This window comes from Cryptomeria japonica, chromosome 4, assembly GCF_030272615.1.
Source record: "Cryptomeria japonica chromosome 4, Sugi_1.0, whole genome shotgun sequence".
NCBI classification, from domain to species: Eukaryota; Viridiplantae; Streptophyta; class Pinopsida; order Cupressales; family Cupressaceae; genus Cryptomeria; species Cryptomeria japonica.
In genome coordinates this window covers 664,207,386-664,225,364 of record NC_081408.1, presented here as the reverse complement: position 1 = coordinate 664,225,364, position 17,979 = coordinate 664,207,386, and positions in this window count along the sequence as shown.

The window sequence follows — 17,979 nt, the reverse complement described above, 5'->3', positions numbered from 1 at the left end:
GTCTCCAATTCTGCCAATCATTGTTCAATGGAGTCTTTGTCATTGTCTTAGTGCCAATGTTGTGCAAAGGTTATGGACTACAAAATTTATAGGTAATATGTATTTCATTCCATATACCAAATCAAATGGTGTGTGTTTGGTGGATCATATATATTGTTCGATAAGCCTAGAGTACCACACATATTTTGATATTTCAATTCATTCTATTTGCATCACACATTTTAGTTAAAGTGGTTCCAATGATCTCATTTAGTGCTTCGTTGGATCCATTAGCTTGTGGGTGGTATGGTGTGCTCTGGTTATTGATGATCATAAAGTTATTCAACAAATCCTTTCTATTCTTATTGACAAAGTGTTTCCCTTCATCGCTAGTAATGCTTAATGGACATTCAAATATGATAATGGTATCATTGTATAGGAATTTTTTAGTAGTGTAGGCAGTATAACCTTTCATGGGTTCTCCTTCGACCCATTCAATGAGATATTCTATCTCAGCGATGACAAATCTAGCTTTAGAAAATTTTGATGGAGGATTGATGGGTCCTATGAAATTAAGAGTCCATTTCTTAAAAGGGACTTGTGCTAAGATCAGTTGGAGTGGAATTTCATCCTTAAAAGTAGGTCTTCTTGATTTTTGACAAATATCACAACTCTTGGTATATTTTTTGACATCTTTGTATTTGTATTCATTCAATACATCATACACATCCTTACAACTTTTTATATCCTTCTATACATTAATGTAACTATTTATCTCTCTCTCTCTCTCTCGTATACTGGTGATTACATCTTACAATATATTTATACCTAGGAGATGAGATGTGATATGGACATAGTATCCCTAATCTACATGTTATCTTCCAAATCTTAGGCTCCATAGGATTGATGCAACAATATGCAATATGTTATTCAAACCTATGTTTTGTTTCTCCTTTCCCTCCAAAATCATTCCCCATTTCAAAATGTTGACTTATTCTTAAGTCAATTCTATTCAATATTTTTATGGTAATGTTCCAGTCTTGCTCCATTGACATATCATTATAGTATGGTTCTCTTTAATGTTTATATACGGATTGCTCTTGAATCTAGAATGTCATTAATATTATAGGGCCCTAACCACAAAACTTGAGTGTTCCTTTCTTTTTGAATTTACTATCATATAAGAGGACCTTGTCACCAATCTAGTGTTTTGTCCTGAGATTTTGGTCATTCCAAGTTTTTTGTCTTCTTATTTTTGCCTAAAGATGGGATTTTGCTAACTACCTTGCTTCATCTAGTATCTCCAATTGTTCCAATCATTGCTTAATGGAGTCTTCGTCATTAATTCTTAGTTCCAATTTTGTGTGGAGATTGTGGACTATGAAATTATAGGTAAGATGACTTTCATTTCATACACCAAATAAAATGGTGTGTGTTTGGTGGATAATTTATATGTTGTTTGATAGGCCTAGAGTACCATAAGTATTTTGATATCATAATTTGTTCTAAAATCACATCACACATTTTAGTTAGAGTGGTTCCAATGATCTCACTTAGTGCTTCACTGGCTCTATTAGCTTGTAACTAATATGGCGTGCTTCGGTTATGGACGAACATAAAGTTACTCAACAACTCCTTTATAATTTTATAGACAAAGTTTTTCCCTTAATCACTAGTAATGCTTAACAAACATTCAAATCTAATAATGATATCATTGTATAGGAATTTTGTAGTGGTGTAGGCAGTATAATCCTTCATAGGTTCTACTTTGTCCTATTAAGTGAGATAATCTATCTCCACAATGATGAATTTGGCTTTAGAGTGTTTTGATGGAGGATTGATAGGCCCTATGAAATCAATAGTGCATTTGATAAAAGGGACTTGTACTAAGATTGGTTGGAGCGACATTTCATCTTAGATAGTAGGTCTTCCTATTTTTGGACAAATATAACAACTCTTAGTATAGTTTTGGCATCTTTATATATGTAGGCCACCATAGTCCCAATAGCAAGGGTTGTAGTAACTCTATAGTTGTGCTTTTCATCAATGCCTTCATGGGATTCTTTCAAGATTTTTCCATTCATACTCATACACTACCCTTTGTAGGACTTCATCTCACCCTTTCTTGTATATAGATCCTTTAGTTAAAGTAAAGGAAATAGATTTTTGTAGCACAAGTTGTTTATCACGTGCATTCATGTCCGATGGATAGGTGTTGATGGAAACTAATTGTGCCACATCTTGTAGTTGTCTAGCTACTACAATTATCCAAAATAAGTGGGTTTCGGGTAAATCATATTCATCAGCTTCCTCTAGTTCCTCTCGTGTATCAATTCTAGATAGGTAATCTAGACCTTGATTATTCTTCTTGGGATTGACCATTATTGTAAAATTGAATTCTTAAAAGAGCAATAAACACCTATAGATTCTCCCTTGTATTACCAATTTGTTAAGTAGAAATTTCAAGGGCTCATGGTTAGTATAGAATGTAAACATGGTAGATGGGAGGTGATGGTAAAACTTATGTAAGGTGCATACTATGTCTAAAGCTTCTCTTTTAGTAGTGGTATAATTCTTTTCAAGTCAAGATAGCTTGCAACTAGCACAAGGTATTATATTATCTTTATTTCCTCTAGGTTGAGCAAGGATTACACCTATGGTTATTCTAGAGGCCTATTCAATGACATGAAAGGGTGTTGACCTTGACCAACCCAGAAATATAAATATGCAGGCCTCAACCATCTTCTAGTTTAATACGTTGAAAGATTGTTGACATCAATTAGTCCAAGTAATGGCTTTGTTGGTTCTCTTTTCTAACGTTGTTTCTATAGTAATATAGCCTCTAATGAATTTTATATAGTTCATAATTAGTGCAATTTTCATTAGATCCAACATTAGCCCTTCTTTGCATATGCTATGCTTCAATAATGTCCCAAAAGGTACCACAAAAATGCATTTCTTAAGGTTCAAAGATGTTTACATGCTTCTACAGTTTTCTAACATGGCTTGGAGTGCATAAATGTGGTTTTTATCAAGGCCATGTACTATCCAATAATCTAAATATACTTCTAAGAAGTTAAGGATGAATTCCTTAAAGGTGTTCACCATAATTCTACTAAAGACTACATATGCATTCTTTAATCCGAATGGAATAACAACATATATGAATGAGCCCAATTCTATGGAAAGTGTTGTCTTCAATTGATCTTCTTCCTTGATCTAGACCTAATACTATCAAAAAACCCATTATCTAAGGAATAAATTCCTCTCTTGAAAATTGATTCCAAAATCTCCTTTATGCATGGGGTGGGGAAGGGGTTATGAATGCAAGCTTTATTTGATTCTTGATAGTCCACACATATCCGGATTTCCCATGTTTTCTATTTTTGTATTACCATGGGATTGATCCACTCAGAATCTTTGATTGGTTTAATGATTCCCACCACAAACATTGTATCCAACTCTATGTTTAAGTTTCTTCTTAATTTAAGGATTAAGGCGTTAGGGCCTCTTCTAGTGAGTTTTTATGCCTTCATTTAATTGTATCTTCATAACTCTGACCTCCTCTTTGATTTCTTTTATTTCAATGAACATTAGGGGAAATAAGTCTTCATATTTTGTGAGCAATTCAATGAAAGATGCTACAACTAGTTCCTCCCAGTAGTCTCTGATTTTTGCCATTTTAGGGGCCTTTGGTGGCTATATTTTCTTCCCAAATGTGAAGGGGATGGTTATAATAATGTTCTTTTGAATCCTTATTCAATTGAAAATCTTATTATCCTTCTCCCACAATGATTTCAATCTTAGGGTTTGATTCATCCTCATCTTTCTACACCTGATAACATCTATTTTGTATCATTTTGGCTTGTTTATCTAACTCAATCAGCTTCCAAAATCCTTGGCTTCAAGGTGGAGGATTTTGTTCAAGGTAGATGGTTTTTGGTATTGGTTTGAAAATGATTTCTTTTATCCATGTTAATGCAATGTGGATCTATATATTGTCATCCTAGAATGAGAATGTGTGGATGGTCTTTTTGTACTTCCTCTCACACCCTAATTTCAGTTCTTCTTTCTTAGTTAATGTACCAATTCAAACTAATATTGTCAAGGTTTAGTATCTAAGAGCTACATGTAGAGGTGGTAGTCACATTCCCTATCTCTCATCCATATAGTTATGTAAGTTTGAATGTGGTACTTCGTGGTGATTATTCTTGCATATTTTGATATCATGGCATATTATCCTTCTTTCAAAACATATCATGCTTTGATGGGGATTTTGAAAGCTGGCCAATATGGGACAATAGATTTATGTGTATTCCACCAACAAGCTACATTGTAGACTAAAGTGTCTTGACGCATGACAATTCTCATTGGTTCATCTTGGAATGTTCGCTCCATGTCTAAGATATAGTTTATCATATCTCCTACTCTAGAGAACCTTGGTAGCTTGATATGTGATATGCCTTATTGTATATGATTAATATATTTTGTATCCTTTGTGGACTGATTCTTCTTCGATGTATCTTCATTATTGTTGTGGATCATAAAGACCCATCTAAATGAAAACATCTTATGTTGTAGGATTTGAGTGGTACTGAAATTCTTGAATATAGTGTAAAGAGGTTGGGAAATATTGTCTTAGATACTCTCCACATAATATTTGTCTTCAATATCACTTAATGGTATATGTAGTATATTTGTATCATATTCAAACAATATTTATTCATTCCTTGGATCCACAAATACCATTTGAGTTTACAAACCATCATAATCCCTGTAAAGCGGAAAATTGCGATCGAACCCTAGTTGCTCTCCCCTCTTCCAACTCCAAGGAGAGAGAAGGGAGATTCACTAGGGTTGATGGTTTTCACTTAGGGGAGAGACTTTACATTCAAAAGAGGGGTTGAAACCCACAAGATCCAATCCCACGCAATGCAAGATTGGATGCTAAATGAGTTTCAAGGGTTATGACAGCAAGGCTACCCTCTTTTGTAAAGAATGTGCATAGAAGAATTAAGCTAGGAATGCATAGAAAGTGAGAAAGATTCGCTTATAAACTGAGATAGGAATATAGTATGAAGCTGCAGACCTAGAATTAGCAGTAAAATGTCGATACGGCGTTGTCCTGCAAATTTGAGCGAAAGTTGCCGGGACGATGGCGCCCGAGCGCCACGGTCCTCCGAAAAATCCGCGAAACGAAGGGGGATCTGTTCGTCTCTGCACAAGGATTCCAGATCTTCAATTTCAGCCGCGTACCTGCAACCTACACACAGAAAAGCGAAGACGATTGGGGGGTTAGGGACTAGGGGTTTGCCTTTAGGTCAAACCCCGGTTTTGGAATTAACCAAGAAATGAGCAATGCTGTAAATATAAATGTCTGTAATGTAAAACAAGTACTAATACCTTGTTGTAAGGATGTTTGTATCCTTATGTGCGAAGGTATAGATGTTGTATGTTGTATGTTGTAGTAGTATGTTGTAAGTGATCTCCTCTTCAATGGTTGAATCCTTGTCTTGAATGCAACACTTAGCCTTGAATGGAGACTTGAAATGATCAATTGCTTGAAGGAATGCTTGAATGCTTGAATGCTTGAGTATAGTTTCCACGCTTTTTCCATCATCCTATCGAATGAAAGAGGAAAATGTAGTTTATATACTTGTCAATTAGGGCTGATAGACTGATTTTCCCGACCTTAGGCCGACCAGGAAAGATAATTTTCCAATTTGCAAACATAAAGACCCGAAGTCCAAAAGAGACTGGGCCCAAAATAGGACCCAGGGACCAGGGCGCTGGGCGCCATGGTCCTGGGGGACCAGGGCGCTGGGCGCTCTGGTCCCACCTCCCGGGACAGCAGGGTGCAAAGGAGGTTCAGGCCAGGGTGCAAGAAAATGCAGTTTTCAGTGTCATAATCAGGTTTCGTTGTCTCCATTCAGGTTGCGTGTTGCGTCGCCATCGTGAAGACCCAAATGCGGTCGAAATTGCAAGTGTTGCAATTTTAGGACGCTACAATCCCAACAAAGGCTCTAAAGGTAGTGAATGGTTCTTTCATATCCACCACTTCAAAATCCAAAATTTGTTTTATGCCTTTAATGTTAACTTCAACATTTTTCCATGTCTCCCCAATTTCTCCCATGTCAAGTAGCCAATATGATATTCAAGTTCACACCTAGATCAACCATTGCATACTTCACTTGATTGTCATAAGATGTACAATAATGAGCAGAGGACCATTCTTCCAGTTCCAGTATTTCGACAATTAGTTTACTTGGTTCAATTTTTGCTTATTCAATTACTTTCTTAATTGTTTCAATTTGACCACTATCTCTTTCTATTGGACCAAATAGGTCAAATCCTTTAATATCCTTACCTTTTCTTTAGTGAAACAACCTACTCCATCTTGCAACTGCTTAATGACATGTTGCTTTTCCTTCTCTACAACTTTCTCATGCTAATGTTTATTAGCGTGGAAGTACATTTGATGTCCTTCCTTCAGACTATACTCATCATACTCTTTCTCAAATTTGTTATGTTTTTGCCTTTTAATATCAATCCCTTATCTTGTGAGGATCGTGAGCTTCTTCTTTGGTCTAATCTTCTTTTGTTTATTTATTTCTACTACCTATTCCACTTTGAAATACTCTTCATTTGATGTGTTAAAGGGTCATATGTCCATCCTTTGTGAACCTCACACTCCTTGAAATGCTACTCTTCATATCACTCTAGATCCTCTTTGCAAATCATCACTCCTAGAGGGTGTTCTTGCATTTTGAGACAATTGCCTTGCATGTTCACACTTATACAAGTCATGTGATTTCATCTCAACAAAATAGGCATTTTTTTTTTGTCTCCTCAAGCCTTAGTTGCATAATGACCTATTTTTCCATGATTAAAATAGGTAGTACCATTCCTCCTCCGATTGTTTATTCCTAAACCTTTACCTCCTCTATAGTTGGATTGTCGGTTATCCTCAATATACTCATATTGTGAGTTATTATGCATAGTGTAGGCGTTTTTATTATCCCTCCAAGGGGATTTATATAACATCTATCATTTATGTTCACTTCATCTATGCTACAATTATGACTATGACATCCTTGGTTGCAATGATTTCCTCCATTCTAGACTAGATGTTGATAATCAAGATAGTACTTGATGAGGTGGGTGTACCATTCTCTACAAACAACATAGTATAATGAATTGGCCTTTATTATTTTTATTTCTACATGTAACGTGACAATTGTTCTATCACCTTGTGCTTTTGTACATTCATCGTAGACATGTCTTTCTCTGGAATAATATGTGCACCAGATCTCCTTTTCCTTCTTTGGTTCTCATTTTTCTATAATCTTGTTTTGAATATTAGTTTATAAATTTGCAATTGGAGTTCTTTAAGAGCTTCTTTTATTTCATCCTTCTTTGGCTTCCTCCATGGTTGTGCCTCAATCCAATAAGAGATTGTAATCAAATTTGTTTTGGAGTCAAAGACTCTTCCATCCAAAGCTACTCACATATCTTTTTGCAATTTGAATGTAAACTATACTTAGGGTTAAAATCATCATAATTAATCAGATTATAAGAGAGAATCACAAACTCTAATCTAAGTATAATTAATCCTAAATAACAATTGAATAATGCAAAACCAATTGAATAATGGACAAATGAATCTAATTAAGACTCCCTCAATCGATTTGACAAAGCTTCCATTTCTCTTCTCCTTAGTTGTTGTAGAATTGGCTCTCAGGTATTGCATTCATTTCTTGCATAGATTAGACAACTATTTCGAAGACAGTGATTCTAGCTTGATTGAGAAAATGATGTTGTTTATATATATTTTCAACACAGAGGAGGTGAGAAATAGAACTCAAGTCCTGATTGATAGTAAACTGAGATTGATTGATTAGTGAACTAGTCATGATTGATTTGTTAACTCATTTGATTGATCTGTTAACATGATTGATTGCAGAGTGAACTCAATTGATTAACCAATAGACTGAATAGACTAGCTAGTTGACTAAATTGATTGACTAGTCAGGAAAAGCCAATTTGGAGTGGAAAGGGGTGATTGAAGAGTTAACTGAGTTAACTAATTAGTCAACTGATTTGATCATTCAGTTATCATTTCAACATGTGTTGTAGGATTGTGAAATTGAATTTGAATTTCATTTTCAATTTGGATTTGAATTTGGACTTTCGAATGCTGAAACGCAAATGAAATTAACTAAAATTCAGATTTGGTGAAATGTGAATTTGAATGAAATGAAATTAATTGAAATGAAGTGAAATTTGAATTTGGGAGAAAATGAGATGAAATTAGATGGAATTATTTGGAATTATAATTTGGGGATTTGGAAGAATTAAATTAATTAATTAAATAATTTAAATGAAATTATTTAATCATAGGAAATTGAATTAATTAAATAATAGATTATTTAACTAAGGAAAATATCGCAATTAATTAAATAATTGATATTTAATTAATAATTGAGATAGGGTTAATTGATTAAATGATGAAATGATAGAAATTCGCTAATTAGAAATGTTGGATGTGATGATCAGAAGAAATATTTAATTTAATCAAATAATTAAAGAATTATTTAATTAAATAGACGAATAATTAGTGTAAAATTAATGAGACATTTTTAGGTGTCTACAGTTGCCCCTTTGACACAATGTTGAAACGACGTTGTTTCAAAGAAAACAAAAAAATTCTGCCCCAATGATACTTAGGGTATAATGCCCCGGTGATATCTAGGGTATAATGCCCCGGTGATATCTAGGGTATAATGCCCCCTCGAGAGATTGTTAGTGCATTGACGACATGAATGATCTCTCGAAAGAAGAAGGATATTAGATGAGAGATGGAAGAATGGTTAACTTGGTGACACGAATGATTTCGATTAGAGGAAAGAAATGGTTAGAATGGTTTGTCGATTGATTGAATGATAAGATTGATGGGATTGATAGGATAAAGATAAAGTATGGTTTCAAGAAGGACACATCCTGTATAGGAAAAAAATGATCAAAACGTCTGGTTTTAGGAAGGATGCATCCTGTATAAGACAAAGATAGATGATCAGGCCTGGTTTCAGGAAGGTCTAATCCTGTATAAGACAAAGATAGATGATCATGTCTAGTTTCAGGAAGGATACATCCGGTATAAGACAAATGATAGATCAAAATTGGATGAATAATGAAATATGATGAAGGTGAGGAATAATTGATTGATAGATATAATAGTTGATGTGAGAAAATGAAAGAATTATAGATAAAAATATTGAAATTAAGTGATGAGAGAGATCATGTTAGATGAAAGAATGATTGTAAAGAATTGAAAAGGTTAATCCAAGAAAAGATGCTTGATGAGAGAATGATCTTGATTAAAATAATCAGCATGATGAGATTAGTAAAATGAAATGATATGATTGGTGATGAATAGTCTTCTTGTCTTTATTCATAGTGCAACACTTTTTCATCATTGAGCCTTATTATGTAACAATGAAGCTTTGCACATTAGGGTATGAGGAACCAAGATGTAAATATATCTCATTGCAAAGAAACAAACACGTAGCAGACAAGAGATGGACCCTCCATTATGGGAATAGCGCCAGGGGTCCAGGTATTTGTGGCATTCATAAGCTAAATGCTCCTATCACAGACACCCACTAGAGCAATTGCCCCAGAACTTCATTGGTTCAAACTACAAACAACAAACAAAGAAAAATGATCATGCCCATCACGACTCCTCTAGTCACTTGTGGACATCCTTGAGTAGCATAGTAAAATAATCTGTCGCCAAATGATAAAAGATAAAAATTAACTAGGACAAAATCCAGCATCCATACTAATTTGTGTCTTTGTGTGACTGCTTGATGTGATAGTTGATAATGTTTGGTTTTAGAAAGTTGTGGACCCTGTTTAAGACTAATTTGTCTGGTTTCAGTGTATCCTCTTCTGTTTAAGACAAGATAACGATCATGTTGATATGGATAGTTGATATGATTGATAAGACTTGTTCAGTTTGATTGCAGATGTTTGGTTTAAGATAGTTATATCCTTTGTGAACTTCATGCGAAGTGTTTGTTGGATAGCTACTAGGATATTTGATTCTTGCGAGACATGTTATTGCAAGTTTTTGATGTTTTTCGATTTTTAGTTTGTTTTCGAAGAGCTTTTCGATGTTTAGGGTTTCTGGCATTTTCTCAATATTTTGTTCTTTTTTCAGGATCATATTTGAATGTTTTTGTTGTGATTTTGATGTTTTCTGATTTTTAATTTTTTCAGGACTTTTTTCGAATGTTTTGGTATTTTTATGGTTTTCAAATGTTTTTGGTATGTTGATGTTTTTGATTGATTTTTTTGGATTTTTTTGAAACATGACCTACCATTAATTGATAAAGATAAGACTAACTTGAACAAAATCCAGTAGTCATACTGATCTATGTCGTTGTTTTGATTTGTGTGATAATTGATAGGAATGTCTAGTTTCAAAGAGTGAGTACCCCGTATAAGACCGCTCTGTCTGGTTTCAAGTATACCCTCCATTGTATAAAACATGATATTTGATAAAGTTTGATAGATAAATTGATCAACAAGACATGTGATCAGTTTGATTGTAGACTTTGAGAGTTTATCTGTTATTGATTTGATTTGATGGATGGTCTATGGTTTCTTGCTTTGATTTTTACAATTTTTTTATTTTGTGATTTTGATTTTATGGCTTTTTTCAACACATTTTGTGATTTTTTTAATTTTTTCAGTTATGCCCCCAGTATGCAGACCTATGATGACATCATGATTTAGGCGATGCGTATGGAGACAATGAATTTTTGATAAGAGTTATGCTAATGTAGGATGCATGACAAAAATGCAGATCCTATTCGAACAAGGATGAGTGTGTGTGTCTTTCATTCTGAAATGCACTAATTGAATTTAAGGTAGGAAACGTTTCAAAGATAGGAGTTCAATCCGTTCTCAGAAAAACTTAGATCATCCAACCAAGCACACTATGTAACCAAGATTTATGAATGGGGGCGCATAAAACTTCTCCATCAATTCTTGAAACTTTGATCTTCTTTTGCCCAAGTGTGTGCATTTAAGTTTATTTTGACTCTTATAACCATCAAAGACCCTTGGAATCCTATGTGGCCAACTACATGAGTTATTCTAACTTCAAAAGCATCCTGGATAGAGCCTCCTTGTTGGCATTATGTGAACTGGTATGAGGACATAATGACATTGTATGTTGTCATTGATGTCAATATGCTGAAGAGGTGAGAACCGACATATGAGAGAACCGACATAACACTGTGAACCGACATTTGTGCCAAAGTGAAGCGGTGTGCTTGTTCAAGGTGAATCGACATATGGTTATGGGAACTGGCACATGGAAGCGTTGTATGACTTCCAGTTGGTTGTCTCAATTTCAGGGTTTCCGGTTGAAGTGCTTCAAGCCTGTGTGGCTCAACCGGTGACTTTGTGTGATGAGTTAGCATTGTAACAAAAAACAGATCATGTTGCCACGTTAGCCTTGTGCACGTGAAGGATCTTGCATGAAGGAGATTGTTCCTATCTACCTCGGGAATGTGTGAAGTCTATAAAACGATGATAACACGTGATGGGTTATCAGCCGCCATGAAATCGGTGAAAATGGACGATGGAGAATGTCTTGAGATTGGATCAAGACTGTTGCAATTAATGGAGTGTTCTCAACGGTCAGGATGGAACCGTTTGAATTCCTTAACCTAACAGGTTTAGGGTTTAGGGTTTATTCTACCGACCTATCTATTTTCCTTATAAGGTCGATGTTGTGTCTCTTTCTGAGGTTGTTGGCAAAGGTTGCGTGTGTGTATCCAAGAGAAGGGATACGTGATTCTTGCCAAACCAAAACAAGAGAAGTGATACCTGCAGAGTGTAAGTGCAAAAGGTGAAGAGGAGCTTAAGCAGATCTGCATTGGCATTGAGTGTTGTTACCATATCATTGTAATACCTGTTGATCTCTAACCACCTCAACAGTTGGAAAATCCCTTAACAGGGTAGCCTTAATCAGCTTGCTGTAAATCCTTTAACAGGGTAATTCAAAGCTATTGAGTTCGAAATCCTTTAGCTATTGAGTTCTTGAAATCCTCTAACAAGGTAACCTTTAACAAGGTTTAACCCTTAACCAGGTATTGTAGCCATCCCTTAACCGGGTGATCTTTAACAAGATCGGTTCTTAGTAGAACCTATTGTAATGTCTCTAACCAGACAAGGCTCCTAATAGAGTGGACTTCTAAAGAGTTCAAAAATAGCTTGTGGGTATTCATCCCCACCGTGGTTTTTCTCAGTTGGGTTTCCACATGAAAAATATGTGTGTCATGTGTGATGCTTTTATCTTATGATGCTTTCCTATTGTCTGTCAATCATATGATGGTTTTGTCTTTATGCCTGTCAATAAAACATGTTGAACTAGCTGTTATTATGATCTAATGATAGATTACCTGTTTATGCATAAGGGTGAAATGGTAGTATAGTCTTGAGTTGAGTGAAAAGCTAAGTGAGTAACCGGTTAATGCTTGTCTCAGTCATTCTTAGCTTTACTGGTTGCACTCTGTTTCACTGCTTGCCAGTCATTTGAAGTGTTTGTTGTCAAACCGGTTTAGGATTGTATTTTTGTCTGTACTGATTCACCCCCCCCTCTCAGTACCGGGTTAGTACTATCCGTTCATCATTGAGTTATCAATTGGTATCAGAGCGTCCTCCAGGTCCTCTGTGCAATAAGCTTAACCGCTTGAGGTAAAGATCCTAGTCTAATGATGAAGAGGGAAGTCCAAAGTTTAACAGAGAAAATTTCAGTATATGGAAAGACAGAATGAAGATATACATCAGAAGCATGGGTGCTCAACACTGGAGCTATGTTGAGACTGCCTATGTTGCTCCTACCGGTACCCTTACCGATGACCAAAAGAGAGAGATGCAGGAGAATGGGCAAGTCATAGAAGCCCTAATTAGTAGTTTATCTGACATTGAGTTTATTGATGTTCAAGATAAGGTAAATCCCAAAGAGGTATGGGATACTCTTGAAAACATCTATGGTGGTGATGAGCATGTAAAACATGCTAAGGAAGAAAGCCTTAGAGGGAAGTTTGAAGATATGCGGATGGTTGAAGGTGAGACCATTCAACAGTATGGAATAAGAATCAAAATCGTTGTTGGAGATATCAAGAGTGCAGGTGGTAAAATAGAAGATGCCACTGTGGTAAGCAAAGTCTTGAGATCCCTATTTCCGGTCTGTGCAATAAGGGTTGTTGCTATCCAAGAGCTAAGATCAATAGACAAGACTAAGGTATCCCTAGACTCCATCATTGTAAAGTTGACAGCCTATGAGCTAAATAGTTTCGATGGTAGTGTTCAAAAGACTGAATCAACTTTTAAAGCTTCTGCAGTACCATTTAGAAAAGGAAAAGAAGCTAGCACAAGTGGTGAACCAAGACAGGGCAGAGAAATGGATGATGAGGAGATTCTGATGGCATTTGAAGCTCTCATTTCCAGAAAACTTCCCAAAGGAATCGGCAAATACAAAGGTAAGCTACCTTTGAAATGCTTCTCTTATAACTAGATAGGACATATTGTTGTAAACTGTCCTAATGGCGACAACAAGGACAAATCGGAAAGGTTCAAGAAACTCAAAGGAGGAAACCGGAGAAACTATTTTGTGGTAGTTGATGAAGGTGTCACAGATGAAGAATCAGAGGATGAAGAAAATGACGATATTGTGTTTGTTGTTGTCAAGGAAGATGTGTCAGACAAGAAGGCTCTTGTCTCCCGGTTTGATAATTCCAATGAGTGGATCATTGATAGTGGTTGTTCTCACCATATGACTGGTGACCGAAGCAAGTTTTTATCATTGGAGGAGTATGATGGTGGTGTGGTTCGCTTTGGCAATGATGCACCATGCATGGTCAAAGGCAGAGGGTTCATCTCTCTGAATGGAAAGAGTAGTGCTGACAATGTGTATTGGGTTGATGGTATTAGACACAACCTTCTGAGTGTTGCCCAGCTGAATGACAATGGCCTCACTCTGGAATTCAAGAATGGAGTTTGCAAAATCAAAGGAAAGAATGGTGAATTGGTGGCCACTGGCATGCAGACCAAAGGTAACCTATTTCAGCTGAATGCAAATATAAGTACATGTCTTATGGCTAAATTTGATGATAGTTGGATATGGCATAGGAGACTCTGCCATGTAAACTTTCATAACATTGTGAAGGCTAGTAAGATCAAGGCAGTTAGAGGGTTGCCGGTGCTAAGCAAATTGGATAATACCTTGTGCAGAGAGTGTCAATTGGGGAAAATGTCTTCCTCAACCTTTAAAGGATGATAGGTACTTCATGATTCTCATTGATGACTACTCAAGAATGATGTGGGTCACATTCTTGAAAGACAAGTCTGAAGCTTTTGTAAACTTCAAAGCTTTCAGAGCATTAGTGGAGAAGGAAAGCGGTAAAAGGATCAAGTGCCTAAGAACTGATCAAGGAGGGGAATTCACTTCTAGTGAATTCAACAAGTACTGTGAAGAACATGGCATCAAGAGGCAATTGTCTGCCCCCCGGACTCCACAACAGAATGGCCTAGTAGAGACAAACAACTGGACTGTGGTTGAAGCAGCTAGAACCATGTTGATTCAAGGAAAGGTAGCTCACACCTTTTGGAGAGAAGCGGTGAGCACTGCAGTCTACACAATGAACTGGGTACTCATCAAGAAAGGTAAGGATAAAACTCCTTATGAGTATTGGACCGGTAAGACACCTGTGGTTAGCTACTTTAGAGTGTTTGGTAGCAAATATTACATCAAGAGGAGTGAACACCAGAGCAAATTTGATGTGAAATGTGATGAGGGAATATTCCTAGGATATTCCACCAAGAGCAAAGCTCTCAAGTGTTTCAACAATAAGACTCTGAGAATTATGGAAAGCATCAATGTAAGAGTTGATGAAACCTCTGAGAAAAATAAGGAAATCGGCAGTGAGAAAGCGGTAAACAAACCGGTTGCAACCTTTTGGGAACTGGTTGACAGCCAATTGAGTACCAGTAACAATGTTCCTACACCGACAAATGTAGATGCTGATACTGATGGAGATGAGGATGAAGAAGAAAAGCAAGAGGAATCTATCAAGACCATTCCTCGGTATGTCAAGCTGAATCATGATCCTAAGCAGATCATAGGAGATAAGGATGCAGGAATCCTTACAAGAAGAAAGGTCAGAGAAAACTCATGTATGATCTCTGAATTTGAGCCTAAATCATTCAAAGAGGTGCATAAGTATGAAGATTGGATCAAGGCAATGGAAGAGGAACTTGACCAGATAGAGAAAAATGGTACATGGTTTTTGGTACCCAGACCTGAGCACAAAAATGTCATTGGTACTAAATGGGTTTTCAGAAATAAGTTGAATGAGGATGGCATAGTGATTAGGAACAAAGCCAGATTAGTGTGCAAAGGATATGCTCAAGAAGAAGGAGAAGACTATGGAGAAACCTTTGCTCCTATAGCCATATTGGAAGGAGTCTATATGCTTCTTGCATATGCAACTTTTAAAGGTTTCAAAGCATATCAAATGGATGTAAAATCTACATTCCTAAATGGTGTACTTGAAGAGGAGGTGTATATTGAGCAACCAAATGGGTTTGCCCTATCTGAAGGCAGTGACATGGTATGTAGTATGTAGGCTACATAAAGCCTTATATGGACTAAAGCAGGCACCTAGGGCATGGTATGAACGTCTGCATTCTCATATTATGAAGATTGGATTTGAGAGAACAAGTGAAGATAGTAATATCTACTTGAGGTCTGAAGGAGATCAGATCCTAATCTGTGAGGTATTTGTTGATGACATTATCTTTGGTGGAGATGACAAGATGAGTCATGAGTTTGCAGATGAGATGAAGAAAGAGTTTGAAATGTCACTCATAGGGGAGACTAAATTCTTCATTGGACTGTAGATCCAGCAGATGAAGGATGGAATCTTTATCACTCAGTCCAAGTATGTCAAAGAGGTGTTGAAGACCTTTGGCACAACAGATAGCAAACCGGATGGTACTCCAATGGTGACCGGTTGTAAACTATCTAAAGAAGATGACTTGGAATTGGTTGATGAGAAGGAATACTGATCAATGATTGGTAAGTTGCATTATGTAGTGCATAGCAGACCGGATATTGCACATGAAGTTGGCATTACTGCAAGATTCCAGAAAAGCCCAAGAGAATCTCACTTGGTTGCAGTCAAGCGGATTCTTAGGTATCTGAAGGGAACTGTTGACTATGGATTGTGGTATCCTTATAGCAAGGATTTCAACCTGAAAGTATACATAGATGTTGATTGGGCAGGCAATATAGATGACCGGAAAAGCACAACCGGTGGTGCATTCTTTCTTGGTGGTAGACTGGTCTCATGGATGAGTAAGAAGCAGAGTTGTATCTCTCAGTCTACAGCGGAAGCAGAGTATGTTGCAGCTTTCATGAACTGCACTCAGCCAATTTGGATGAAGCATGTATTAAATGGCTTCAAAGTTCTTGTATCTGAACTGGTAAGTATATTTTGTGACAATACTAGTGCAATTAATATCTCGAAGAATCCGGTTTTACATTCTAGAACCAAGCATTTTGAGCTTAAGTATCATTTCTTAAGGGAAAAGGTTTAGAACAAAGAGATTGCACTGGAACATGTTTCTAGTAAGGAGCAGTTAGCAGACATATTCACCAAGCCTCTTCCAAAAACTACATTTATGTACTTAAGAGGTGAATTAGGGGTGTTTCCCCTTTAGGAGGTAAACTAAAAGCATATGCTCCGCATCAGTCAGGCACTGCATAATCAAATTTATTTTGGATTGATGTGTTGAAGGATGCTACTCCTCAGGGGGAGCAACATAATGGAACAGGGAAGCTTGTGCCTCCACTTTGGCATTGTTGTCAAAGGGGGAGAAGATGTGAAGCAGAGAAGATATATGCAGAAATTGGGGGAGAAGACGTGAAGCGGAGAGATATCTTTGTATATTGCCATCAATGCCAAAGGGGGAGACTGTTGGCATTATGTGAACTAGTATGAGGACATAATGACATTGTATGTTGTCATTGATGTCAATATGTTGAAGAGGTGAGAACTGGCATATGAGAGAACTGACATAACATTGTGAACCGACATTTGTGCCAAAGTGAAGCGGTGTGCTTGTTCAAGGTGAACCGACATATGGTTATGGGAACCGACACATGGAAGCATTGTATGACTACCAGTTGGTAGTCTCAACTTCAGGGTTTTTGGTTGAAGTGCTTCAAGCCTGTGTGGCTCAATCGGTGACATTGTGTGATGAGTTAGCATTGTAACAAAGAACAGATCATGTTGCCACGTCAGCCTTGTGCGCGTGAAGGATCTTGCATGAAGGATATTGTTCCTATCTACCTCGGGAATGTGCGAAGTCCGTAAAACGGTGATAACGTGTGATGGGTTATCAGTCGCCATGAAATCGGTGAAAATGGACGATGGAGAATGTCTTGAGATTGGATCAAGACTATTGCAATTAATGGAGTGTTCTCAATGGTCAGGATGGAACCGTTTGAATTCCTTAACCTAACAGGTTTAGGGTTTAGGGTTTATGCTACCAACCTATCTGTTTTCCTATAAGGTCGATGTTGTGTCTCTTTCTGAGGTTGTTGGAAAAAGTTGTGTGTGTGTATCCAAGAGAAGGGATACGTGATTCTTGCCAGACCAAAAGAAGAGAAGTGATACCTGCAGAGTGTAAGTGCAGAAGGTGAAGAGGAGCTTAAGCGGATTTGCATTGGCATTGAGTGTTGTTACCAGATCATTGTAATACCTGTTGATCTCTAACCACCTCAACAGTTGGAAAATCCCTTAACAGGGTAGTCTTAACCGGCTTGCTGTAAATCCTTTAACAGGGTAATCCTTTAGCTATTGAGTTCTAAATCCTTTAGCTATTGAGTTCTTGAAATCCTCTAACAAGGTAACCTTT